This window comes from Pelophylax lessonae (genome assembly GCF_965119305.1).
Source record: "Pelophylax lessonae genome assembly, chromosome: 2".
Taxonomy (NCBI): domain Eukaryota; kingdom Metazoa; phylum Chordata; class Amphibia; order Anura; family Ranidae; genus Pelophylax; species Pelophylax lessonae.
The window spans coordinates 193223846-193236194 of NC_138769.1; positions in this window are offsets into that span (position 1 = coordinate 193223846).

The window sequence follows — 12349 nt, forward strand, 5'->3', positions numbered from 1 at the left end:
CTGAGACTAGAAAAATGTAAGGGTTCCTCTGTGTTGAAAAGTTTGAGAAAGGCTGATTGAAAGTGTAACTAAAGGCAAAGTTTTTGATTTTCATTTTGAAAAGAGTAATGGAGGGTTAGAACCCCAGTCAGTTTTTTTTATTGTTTGTCATCTGTGTTTCACCAGGGAGATTTAACTTCACTTACTGTCCCATTGCCAAAACAGGAAGTTAGAGGAAATCCCTGCAAATTATGGGAATCCCTTGGGGTCCCCCAGACTCCAGAACTAGTGTCCCCATTGGAAAATGTCTCCTTTATTACCTTTCTGGGGATATCGCAAAGATTGGGCTTTTCTCTTTCTTTACATTTCCCTTTCAATGATAATGGTAAACAGGACAAATAGAGAGAGTGAATCTCCCTAATGAGAGCACAGACAGCAATAAAAACCTAATAGGTGTTCTACTACCTCTCCATCCTATCCAAACCTTTTGAAAAAGGGTTTCCTTTAATTATGTTTTAAGTAAATGCAAAATATTTTTATAAATGTCAAATATTGAATGAAAAGAGTATCAAAGAGGAAGCAAGGGGGAGGAGCTCCGCTATGGCTGCATAGCAGTGAAGCTCCTGCCTCAGCCCGGCCGAATCGCTCGCCATCCGACACGTAGCCAGCGTATCGACAGACCCCAACCATTTCAGGGGAGAGAGGAGATTCCGAGGCACCCCCAGGTACCACTATTGCCCAGTTTTGGGCACCATGGACAACGTTGAAGCTCAGCCTGGTTTCGGGCCTAGCGCAGCCGCGAGCTCCCACCATGGCCCTGCCTCATCTGCTGCCATCCTCCCTACATCCAGAATAAGGGAAGCCATCCTTCACACCAGGGGCAAGCTGAGTCCCCAAGGCACCCCCAGGTACTATTATTTTACGAGTTAAGGCACCGGGGACAACGTTGAAGCTCAGCCTGATTTCGGGCCTAGCTCAGCTGCGAGCTCCCGCCGTGGCCCTGCCTCATCTGCTGCCATCCTCCCTGCATCCAGAGTAAGGGAAGCCATCCTTCACACCAGGGGCAAGCAGAGTCCCCAAGGCACCCCTAGGTACTATTATTTTACAATTTAAGGCCACGGGAACCCCGATCCTGCCCTCTATTCTATCAGGCCTCACTTTCCAAGATGGCGGCCTCACCTCAGCCCCTCAGGCTACCCGACCAGATCCCAGGATCCCCCCAGCTATCCCCCATCTCATCCCTCCATGATCTGCCTCAGGGGACACCTTCATTCCACATTGTAAGCTCTCAGGCCTCCCCAGCTTCAACTACATCCCTTCTTGAACAGACTATGGATGGGTTACTAATGTCCCCTGCTAGAATCACCTCAGAAATCAAAACAGATTTAATGAATCTAGGCACCAGGATTGAGGCCATTGAATCAACAGTGGACACGTCAGTAACCCGGATTAACCAGAACACTGACAGGATCCAGGAATTACACTCTTAATTGGACTCGGCACTTACAAAAATAGATGATTTAGAGAACATAGCAAGGAGATATAACTTCAGAATCAGAATTTTTGCTTAACGATACAGGGGATATCTCCCCCTCCACCCTCTGGGCAGCTCATAAAGCCACCATTAGGGGGAAACTCATGCAAATTTCCGCCCAGATAAAGCACGCCCGACAAGTCGACATAGCCAGGCTGGAAAGAGAATTTCTTGCTCTCTCCAAGCGACATAAACACCGTCCGGATTCGGTTTCAATCTCACAAATAGACGCAGCCAGAACGGAACTTAACTTAGCTTTGACAGCTAAAGCAGACAAATATTTAAGATGGCAAGGAGCCAAGTTTTATTCCCAATGTGATCGGATGGGAACTTTATTAGCGGCAGGTCTTTCTCCTAAACCTCGTGTTTGAACTCCCCCAGCCCTTCGTATCTCAGATGGGACAAAATCCCGTAATCCTAAAAAACTTATGTCAGAATTCCACAAGTTCTATCAATCCCTCTACAGTATGCAATCCACACCCTCCTTATCGGACTTCCTTGACTCTATTCCTCTCCCTAAACGGAATGGTCATCACAGCTCCATGATTTCCACTAAAGAAATTGAAGTGGTTATCAAGAATCTAAAGGGTGACTCTGCTCCGGGCCCTGACGGTTTCTCAGTCCCCTACTACAAAGCCTTTTCTTCCAGCCTGGCACCTTATTTAGCGTGCTTTTTTAACGAACTACATAAAACATCGCACTTAGATCCGGCACTCAACTCTGCCTTCATCACCGTAATCCCCAAAACAGGGAAAGATGACAGTGAAGTTGGCAATTATCACCTGATTTCTCTCATTAACAATGACTTAAAGATCTTAACCAAGATATTGGCCACCAGGCTCTCCTCATTCATTGCGCAATACATACACAAAGACCAAGCAGGCTTTATCCCGGGTCGACATGGCACGGACCAAATCAGATGGGCCATTGATATTGTGTCGCTGTTGCATTTAGGATGGGCGGGAGGGCCCCGACAGGAAGGTCTCCTCTTGTCGATCGACCTACAGAAGGCATTTGATTCTATTTCCTGGCATTATCTTTTTACGGTCTTGGATAAATGGGGCTTTGGTCCAAATGGCACGAATATCCTTAAAGCTTTATACTCCAAACCGGTGCCTAGGGTGCGCTTTCAGTGTTGCTACTCTGACCCACTCCCTATATCAAGGGGTACACGTCAGGGATGCCCTCTTTTGCCCCTCCTGTTTGCAATAGCGATGGAAACTTTGGCACAAGCAATTAGATCTCACCCTGATATCCACGGGGTCCAATGCGGTCCGCACACTCACAAATGCGCTCTTTTTGCTGACGATCTGCTCGTCTTCATCACCTCTCCACTCATCTCCCTTCCGAACATTTATACACTCCTGCAATCTTTTGGCACTATATCTGGTCTTCACGTTAACATGTCCAATCCCACGCTCTAAATATCAATATACCTGCACAGATGTTATCTAACATTAAGCCTCATTTCCCCTTCATCTGGAGTGAAAGTTCTATCCCATACCTGGGTATCTCCCTCACGAATAGAATAAATGGGTTATATGAAGCCAACTACCCACCTCTTTTTCGTAAACTCAGTCAAGACCTACAAAGCTGGTCTCACCTTCCCCTGTCCTGGCTGGGTAGGATCCACGCAGTGAAAATGACATTATTGCCGAGAATTCTTTACTTCTTCAGGTCGCTACCCATTCCCTTGATAAGGGACCATGTCAAACGCTTCCAGTCAAGAATCATATCTTTCATTTGGGGTTCAAAAGGTCATAGATTAGCGAGGGGGCTATTGTTCAGATCATGGAACAGAGGGGGATTGGGGGTCCCAAATTTAATATGGTATTATCAGGCGGCCCAACTGGCACAGATATCGGGGATCTACTCTCGCGCGGCAAAACCTGATTGGGTGCACATGGAACGCCAGGCGGTGCCGCTGCACACCATTGATTTCCTTATGTGGTGCCTCCCCAAATACAGACCAGCCATTTTAGCCCCAACACTCTCACACTCCTTAGCTCTCTGGGACAGGCTTAAGGGTAAATCCGAACTCACTTCTTCCTTACGCCCACTCTCACTCCTCTTCCAAAACCGCAGCTTCCCTCCGGGTCTAAATATTTTTGAATTCAAATGGTGGCTAGACAAAGGCTTATACAGGATAGGCCACTTTTTCACCCCCTCGGGACTCATCTCTCTTTCATACTGTAAAAGCAAACTCAAGATGCCTAATTCTGAACTCTTCAGGTTTCACCAAATTACACATTTCTTACATTACATATGGAAATCTAAGCCATTGCCTCCCACGGCTATGGCCTACGAGGTGTGGTGTTGCTCAGCCATGGAGCAGAGGGGGGGGGGGTCTCTGCTATTTACAGGGAACTTTCCGGGAGTGGCCCCAAGCCAAGCTATGCTCTGGCTTGGGAGAAGGACTTATCTTGGGTTTGGGAACCAGAAATGTGGTACTCAGCTCTGCAACAGGCATACAAGGGGATTTTGAATGTTACCTCAATAGAAGCAAGTCTGAAAGTCTTAACCAGATGGTACTTTGTTCCGGAAAGGCTACACCGCTGTTTTCCCTCGTCCTCGCCACTCTGCTTCAGGGGTTGCGCTCATAAGGGCACCTTCCTGCACACATGGTGGGAGTGTCCGAAACTATGGGGATTCTGGAACAAGGTCTTTCATCTGATCCGCAAGGTTACTGGTATATCCGTACCTCAAACCCCTCCGATAGCCCTCTTAAACTTTCCCCCGAACAACGCCACCAAGGGTCAAAAAAGGTTGATCCATTTCATGCTTCTGGGGGCGAAATTGACTATAACTAAAGCATGGAAGAGCCCTACGGTCGCATTCACCTTATTTAAAAGAAAAGTCTCCTGGATCATGACCCAAGAAAAACTATCTAGTAGTCTCCTGAATACGTACCAAAAATTTTAGACTATTTGGGAACCCTGGGCTGCCTATACTCACACCTTGCTAATCTATTGAGGGGTCTATCGCACGCTATTAGTGGATCTTGGGACCTCCGGGGCATATAAGTATCCCACCCCTACTCTTCTCCCCCCTCTCTTTTCTTCTTCTCGTCCGTTATCCCGTTTGTCTTCTCTTACCCCCTGGTCTCTCTGCCCTTTCTCCACCCCTGTTGGTAGGTATCTACTTTTGTTAGGGTAACCATGCCAGGATTCTAGTTGATCCTGCTCTCCTACGGTCTCCCTTCTACAAGGACCTTTTTTCTGAAAATACCACTTATACTTCTCATCGGAGCACAGACGTTACTGCCCTCCTGATTTTTGTTCCTCACCAGAGACCTTAGCAAATTACCTAAGCGGTCCTGACTCTCATCCGAACCGGCTTCACTATTTTGCATTCTGAACTCCCTCAGTCTGCTGCTGATCACTTATTCGGGTGGGGTCTTTCCTGGCTCTCCAGGCTACAGATTGTGATCCCATTGGGGTTGCCTGGGGGTCAGGGGGGTCCCCCCCGACTGCATGATGTTCTACTTTTACTCACGTTGCTCTTCCTCTATAGGAGCCTTTTTACCTGCATTGTTGTTTATGGCTAACATTTTTCACTCCACAGGTCATAACTTGTATGGTGAAGCTTTCTGCAAGTTACCTACCAATTTATATGGCTAAATGCTGTTATCTGCTGCTGGATTTTGTTTTGTTAAAACTTAATAAAAATCTTTGAAAGAAAATAGTATCAAAAAATACACACATAGATAAACACCCTTCTTCCACCAATAAAAAAGACAAACATTTTTATTGGTAAAAGAAGGGTATTTATACATGTGTGTGATTTGTGATACTATTTTCATTCAATATGAGTCAAGTGATTTAACTAAAAGTGCTTCTAAAAGCTCAATGTTTTTTACCTTCCTGCATTCTATGCAGCCCCCAGCCCCCCAATACTTACCTGAACCCCATCACAATCCAACAATGTGCATAAGAACCTCTACTCTTTGGGGACACTCCCTCCTCATTGGCTGAGACAACAATGGGAGCCACTGGCTCCCACTGCTTTCAATCACAGCCAATGAGGAGAGAGAGGGTGTGGGGCCCAGCAACCACTTGTGTGTGAATGGACACACAGAATAGTGGCTCAGGATTGAGTCTGCTTGGGTCCCCCCACTGAAAGCTGTATGCTATGGGGGCACTCGGCAGGAGTCAGGCCAGGAGCACCAGCAGGGGACCTGAGAAAAGTAGGATCGGGGCTGCTTTGTGCAAAACCGCTGCACAGAGCAGGTAAGTATTAAAAGCTCTCAAATTTTTTTGGGGTAAGGTATGTCTTTTTGCTGATGACAAAAAGGTGTGCAATAGGGTTGTCCCTGGAGGTGTCTGTAACATAAAACAAGGTTTTGGCATTGCTGGAAGACACATTGCTGGGCACAGTGTTGGCCATCACTACAGAGGAAAAATATTTGGGGGTACTTATTTCAGAAGATTGCAAAATGAGAAAACAGTGTGACTAGGCAGTGGGAAAAGTGAATAGAATTCTAGGATGCATTACCAGAGGGTTCACCAGTAGGAGGAAGAAGGTTCTAATTCCCCTATTTAGATCTTTAGTGAGACCTACCTAGAATACAGGGGTAGATTTACTAAAACTGGTGCACTCAGAATCTGGTGCATCTATGCATGATAGTCAATCAGCTTCTAACTTGAGCTGGTTCAATTAGGCTTTGACAATTAAACCACCTGAGTTGATCGGTTTCTTTACAGAGCTGCACCAGATCTTGAACTCTCCAGGTTTAGTAAATAACCCCCACTGTGTCCAGTTCTGGAGACCACACTTACAAAAAGATATTGATAAGACAGAATGAGTACAGAGACGGGTAACAAAAATGGGAAGACTTGATGGATGACTTGGTCTTTTCTTTGCTGTCACTTTTCTATGTTTCCATATGTCTATGTAATATGCACAGATGAAACTACGGACCATATTCACACACATATACAGTCAGTATAAGTAATTAGCATTATTTATTGATTATTTCCACTTTTCAATAATGAACTTTGCACTAAGGTAAATGTCAAGTTTTAGGCATTAACCCTATGGTTAATCACTCCTAAAGGGATGTAGAATTTGCAACTTTTCTTATCAGAACCCTGAAAGAGCACCAGCTGAATAAAATTAATGAGCCATTCCCATTAAGCCCAGGTTCACATCAGTGCGATGACAGACATCGCATGTGATTCGGAGAGCACTGCTCTGCACACCACATGCAATGTCTGTGTGATGCGAATTCAGCCATACAGATTGTATGGAGGAATTCACATCGGATTCGGACACAACATCCACAGAACCCTTTTTTGGGTCCGCAGCAGAATCAGATCGCATGGTGGTTCACACCTATGCAATCCGATTCATGCTCGAACTGTCAGTTCGCACTGCGATATGCAAACTAATCTGGGGGTATCGTTAACTTTGTATTGACACCCCCGGCGATTCGCATATGGCAGTGTGAACTGCCTGTGATTTGAATGCAATGCGGGTACCCACAGTGGATTCACAGGGTTCTCTCATCGCAGATATGTGAACCGACACTCAGAATCAGTATCCAAAGGACAAACAGTGTTGTTTTCCAATATTTGCTAAAGAAATAAAATAAAATGAACATAAGACTGCAAATAAAAAAACACATACCGATAATGGTATTTACATTACAATGAGCTGATTTCTCATTCATGTATATCTAATAAAGTAAAGATAATACATATCACCTTTAAGAATAGTATCATTTGTCACCATGGCCTGATATAGAAGCCAATAGAGCACTATTTCTTGGCCACCAATGACAATACAGTAATTATTTTTTTTCTCAGCAGAAAAGTGTAAGATTGAAATTGTATGTCTGACCGAGAGCTGAGAGCTGCAGGTAAAGAAAAATAGTATTTATTATCTAATAAACATTAGAAAAGAGTAGCTGTGTACAACAATACAAAGTGAAATATCTTGTTAAAAAAGAACATTAAAGTTTGATTTTGTTTTTTTTTTTTGTTTTTATTTACTAGTAGACAAGTGATAGAATATTTGATTCAAAAGACAAAATCTACAAAGTATTGGTGTCACTTTTTCATTCAGGGTAAATTGTTCATTTATTATAGTAGTTGCTGTTTTAGGGAAACATATTTGATGATCTTTATTGCTTAGAGTTGTTAAACCATGCAAGTTGTAATCTATTCTATATCCCAACTCTGTCCTTATTACTTGACGTTTCAATTTATATTCTGACCTTCAATAAATACTAGACCCTGCAACATACCCTATACAAACCAGCTACCTCTATGTGGCAATAGTAATCACCCTAAAGTCCAGTGATGGCGAAACTTGGCACCCCAGATGTTTTGGAACTTCATTTTCCAAGATGCTCATGCACTCTGCAGTGCAGTTGAGCTTCATGGGAAATGTAGTTCCAAAACATCTGGGGTGCCAAGGTTTGCCATCACTACCCTAAACCATTCAAGAAAAGTATTAAAGAGTAATACAAATCAGTTCACGCTATTGAAATGCTGCAAATCACTAAGATACACAGTAGTTAGTGATGGATCAGATGGCAGAGAACAATGACTCATTATCAGTATTGTCTGTGGTCTACCTGCAGCCAGTCTTTCCCCCATTACTGTTTTACCATACCTGATTCTGTACAGTGACTCTGCCTGGAGGTGGCCATCTTGATAGAGACAGGACTTTCCTTGCTCATGTCAGAGCCTCTTGCAAGGAGAACAATAACTAGCATAGTAGACATCTCCAAACCTCACGCCAAATCTCCCGAGACTAGCTGTCAGAGGCCTTAAAGTGATTGTAAATGTCATTTTTTTTATTATATACATGTCACACTTACCTGCTCTGTGCAGTGATTTTGCACAGAGCAGCTCAATCCTCCTCTCCTCGGGTCACCTGCTTGTGCTTCTGGCTCCTCCCCCTGCCGACTGGCCCCATAGAAACCATTTTATATTGGGGCACTCATGCGTTCTTGCTCCAGAGTCGGCTCTGCCCCCCCCCCCCTCCTCCTCCCTTGACAGCAGTAGGAGTCAATGGTTCCACTGCTGCCTTTCTTTCCAATGAGGAGAGAGAGAGCTGCTGCTCTAGTATGCATCTCTGGATCAAGATCAGGCACAGGTAAATATACGGGGGGCTAGGGGGGAGCTGCTTGCAGAACGTTTTTTTATCTTAAACAGGTTGTAAACTCGTTAAAATTTTTTTTTTTCTTTTACAACCTGCAAGAGAAAGACATAATGAGCTAGTATGCATCGCATACTAGCTCATTATGAAATACTTACCTTAGAACGAGCCCCCGCCGTGCCGCTCTCTTACCTGTATGACGAGCGACATGTTCAGTCGCCCGTCTTCCGGGATCGCGGCATCCGGCCATCTGATTGGCCTGGAGCCGCTGTGACATCACTCCTGCGCACGCGCGCGGGAGCCGACGGTCACGGCACGGGGCTCTGAAGGAACGGCACGATCAGCCGTTCCTTCAGAGCGCATGCGCCAGTGACGTCACTGGCTGCATTAAAGGTAAATATCTCCTAAACCGTACATGTTTAGGAGATATTTACAGTACCTATAGGTAAGCCTTATCATAGGCTTACCTATAGGTACAACTTCCTGAGGAGGGTTTACTTCCTCTTTAATGCATACAATGCATTAAAGTAAAAAAAAAAAAAACGTATACCTTTAGAACTACTTTAAATTCTACAGTGTAGACATACAGCTTTAACCCTTTTGCTGCCAGAGCCATTTTTGCTTTTTTTCACACATGTTTAAAAAATTATTTTAGGCCTGAAGATTACTTAAAACCCCCAAAACATTATACATACACCCTAAAGAATAAAATAGTGGTAGTTCCGATTTTTTTTTTTCACACAATATTACCACAAAGGTCTGGGAAATTTTCTCTTTAACCCTTTCGCTGCCCGCTCCTGTGCTCCCCTTTTAAACTTAGCTGGCCAGGCCATTTTTACAATTTTTCCTCTCCTTTTTTTTTTTTTTTCCCTTACAGCTTTCAGAGTTTGTTAAAGACCCCCTAAACCATATATTTTCTGAAAGCATGAAAGCACATGACCAGTAGAATACAAATAAGTTGCTACTGATTTTTAGGGCACAATGATATTTGGGCAAATGTTTATAAAAACAATATTTTTGCTAAAAATACACTAAAATCATTATTAGCAGATAAAAACACAGCATATTGCTGTGGCATACTAAAGTGTACACCCACGGAGGGCCATGTTTACCCGCACAGAGTTGCACGGGTGTTTCGTATATCCCTGTGCAAGAAGTCCTATTTATGTCAATTGGGATGCAACGGCTGCACAGGCATAGCTGCTGTTCCTAAATTGACATCAGTGTGGGTGTGAGTGTGGGTGCAGGACCCCGAATGCAGAGAGTGTGAGCTCTGGGACATGCACGCGGACCTGCATGAATGTCAAATTGGGAGCAATGGCTCTGTTCCTGCAGTTGCTACATTCCAAATGACATTAATGGGACAGCCTGCACAAGGATGCATGGAACACCTGTGCATCCCTGTAAAGGTACGCTATGTATGCCTGGTGTGAACAAGGCATTATGCCCCTTTCACACAAGCAGACCGATCGGGTCTGCCTGTCCATTTTTTTCAAGCGGGCCCAATCGGACCACTCTATGGAGAGGCAGATGTAAATGGACATGTACCGATTTACAACCGCCTGCATCTGACCTGATCCGGTCCATTAAAAAAAGATGGTTGGGGATCCTATTCCCCATCCATCTAGCAAATCAGATTGGATGGAAATGGACAGGTGGCACGTTTCCATCCGACCGCTACATAGAGAACAGCAGGCTGTGTCCGTGTTCATTCTGCATCAGCGGAACGCCATGGACCTGTTATCCGCCTGCTCAGTGGGAATCAGCAGAGAGATCCCTCACTGAGCAGGCGGCTCTGCTTGACAGAGTCTACTCCATGTTTTTTTTTTATTTTTACATTTTCTTTTTTTTACAATTATATATTGCAGCACTTTACATGAATGAATAAGGAGTCTGTATAGAGACTCCTTATTCATTCATAAATGGTCAGTCTGACACATAATATACTCTCCGTTTACTAACATCAGCTGATCAGCTGAGCTGTTAGTGGACACAGGTGCCATTGGTAGCAATGGCTGCCTCGCTCCCTGCACTACAGGGAGGGGGCTGGTAAATGCATGTTTACCAAGCCCCCCCCCCCCAAGCTCTAGCAACCCCCTGCTCAGCAGGCGGTGGGAGGGAGAGGGATGCCCCTGGGGGGAATGGATGGGGGTTGCAGGGTCTGGTACGGGGGGGGTCAGCCTTCCGGTAAGGACATTCTGTGATTCCCCCCAAGCCTTAGCAGCACCTGAAGCTGGCAGGAGTGACAGAGGAGGGATACCGGCTCGGATCGGGCGTGGGGGGGAATCAGTGCTGGGGGTGAAGTAGGGGTATGAAGGGAATAGGAAAGGAGAGTGGGGGAGTAGTTTTAGGTGACTGGGGAAAGGGAAGCAGCGCCATGGCGTGAGGGGGGGGCAGTCACATTTTAGGTTAATAACTCTGATAAGTGGATTGGAATTCACTGATCAGAAATATAGAATTGTTCAGCAGAATCTGCTAAACAATTCTGTTATAAGTTCATGGTCATTGAAGTGACTATGAGCTTTTAGCAGGGGGAGAAATTAGGTCCATACCATGTACGGACCTGGCCAGCTGCAAGCAGTGCTCTAGGTCCTTGTGTCGTACGGACCTGGCATTGAAAGTGTTAAGGAGACATCCAATGTCTCCCTTGTGCTCCACTGAATGTAACGCAATGCAAATCTCACTGCATTACATTCTTTCCCAGCCATGTTGGCCTGAGACACTGACAGGTGGACCCAGAAGTGATGTCTAACATGTCTCTTTCCAGGTCAGCAAAAAGGAGAAGAGGAGAGCAGACTTGAGTTCGCTCAGCTTCCTTCCCCCTAGATGGCAGGACCTGCTGTTCTTCAGGCATAGAGGAGGATTGATTGTCATGCAAAGTAACGTGAAGAAGTCCGACAAACATCAAAAAAATATCAAGCAGATTTTCCCAAGCAAGATTGAACCTGGAACCTGAAAAACCAAATTGCTTATTCCTAGGTACTGTTCTTTGCATGTGGCCATAATAATTTGTGATCTCTTCATTAAACTCACCTTGGAACAATGAAGGTCGTGTACAGAACAGCACAAAACTGTTGACATTTACAGTATATACAGTATACCAGAAACAAATAGGAAAGAGTTATTATGAAAAGCATGGCTATATTACAAAAAACCTCAGGAAAAAATGTTTATATTAAATGCAAACCATTTGTGTTCACTACTTCTTTATATGTTACAATGACATGTCATGGTCACACATATGGCTTTTCTAGAAATCCCTCTCCTGATACCAGCAGCACCCATTCAAACATGCAGCAAGAATTATTTTTCTTGTGAGCTCAGATGATACATTTATATGCCGTTTCCATGACATTTGAATGTAAATTGGTGTAGGTTGAAAAAAAGGGTAACGGGAAAATGTAGAGAGCTTTAAATATTCATCTTCTTTTGATTATTCGTCTCATACTTTGTTTATTCTGTCTATGCAAGTACATTCCTTGTGATTTAATGTTATATTAATAAATGTATATTGTGCTTGAAAATAACAATAAATCATGAGTCCATGATCAGAATGTTAATTTAAGGAAAACAATTCACACCAAGCTTAGATGCTAGGAAAAAAGGACTAGGAGAACTTTGTCTCCTTAATATTCTACTAGCAGATTCTTTATTACTAGGCACAGGGAGAAAGATGACATAGGCCACATTTAAAGCATGCAGTCTGCTTGTTGTCATGGCTGTATCCCG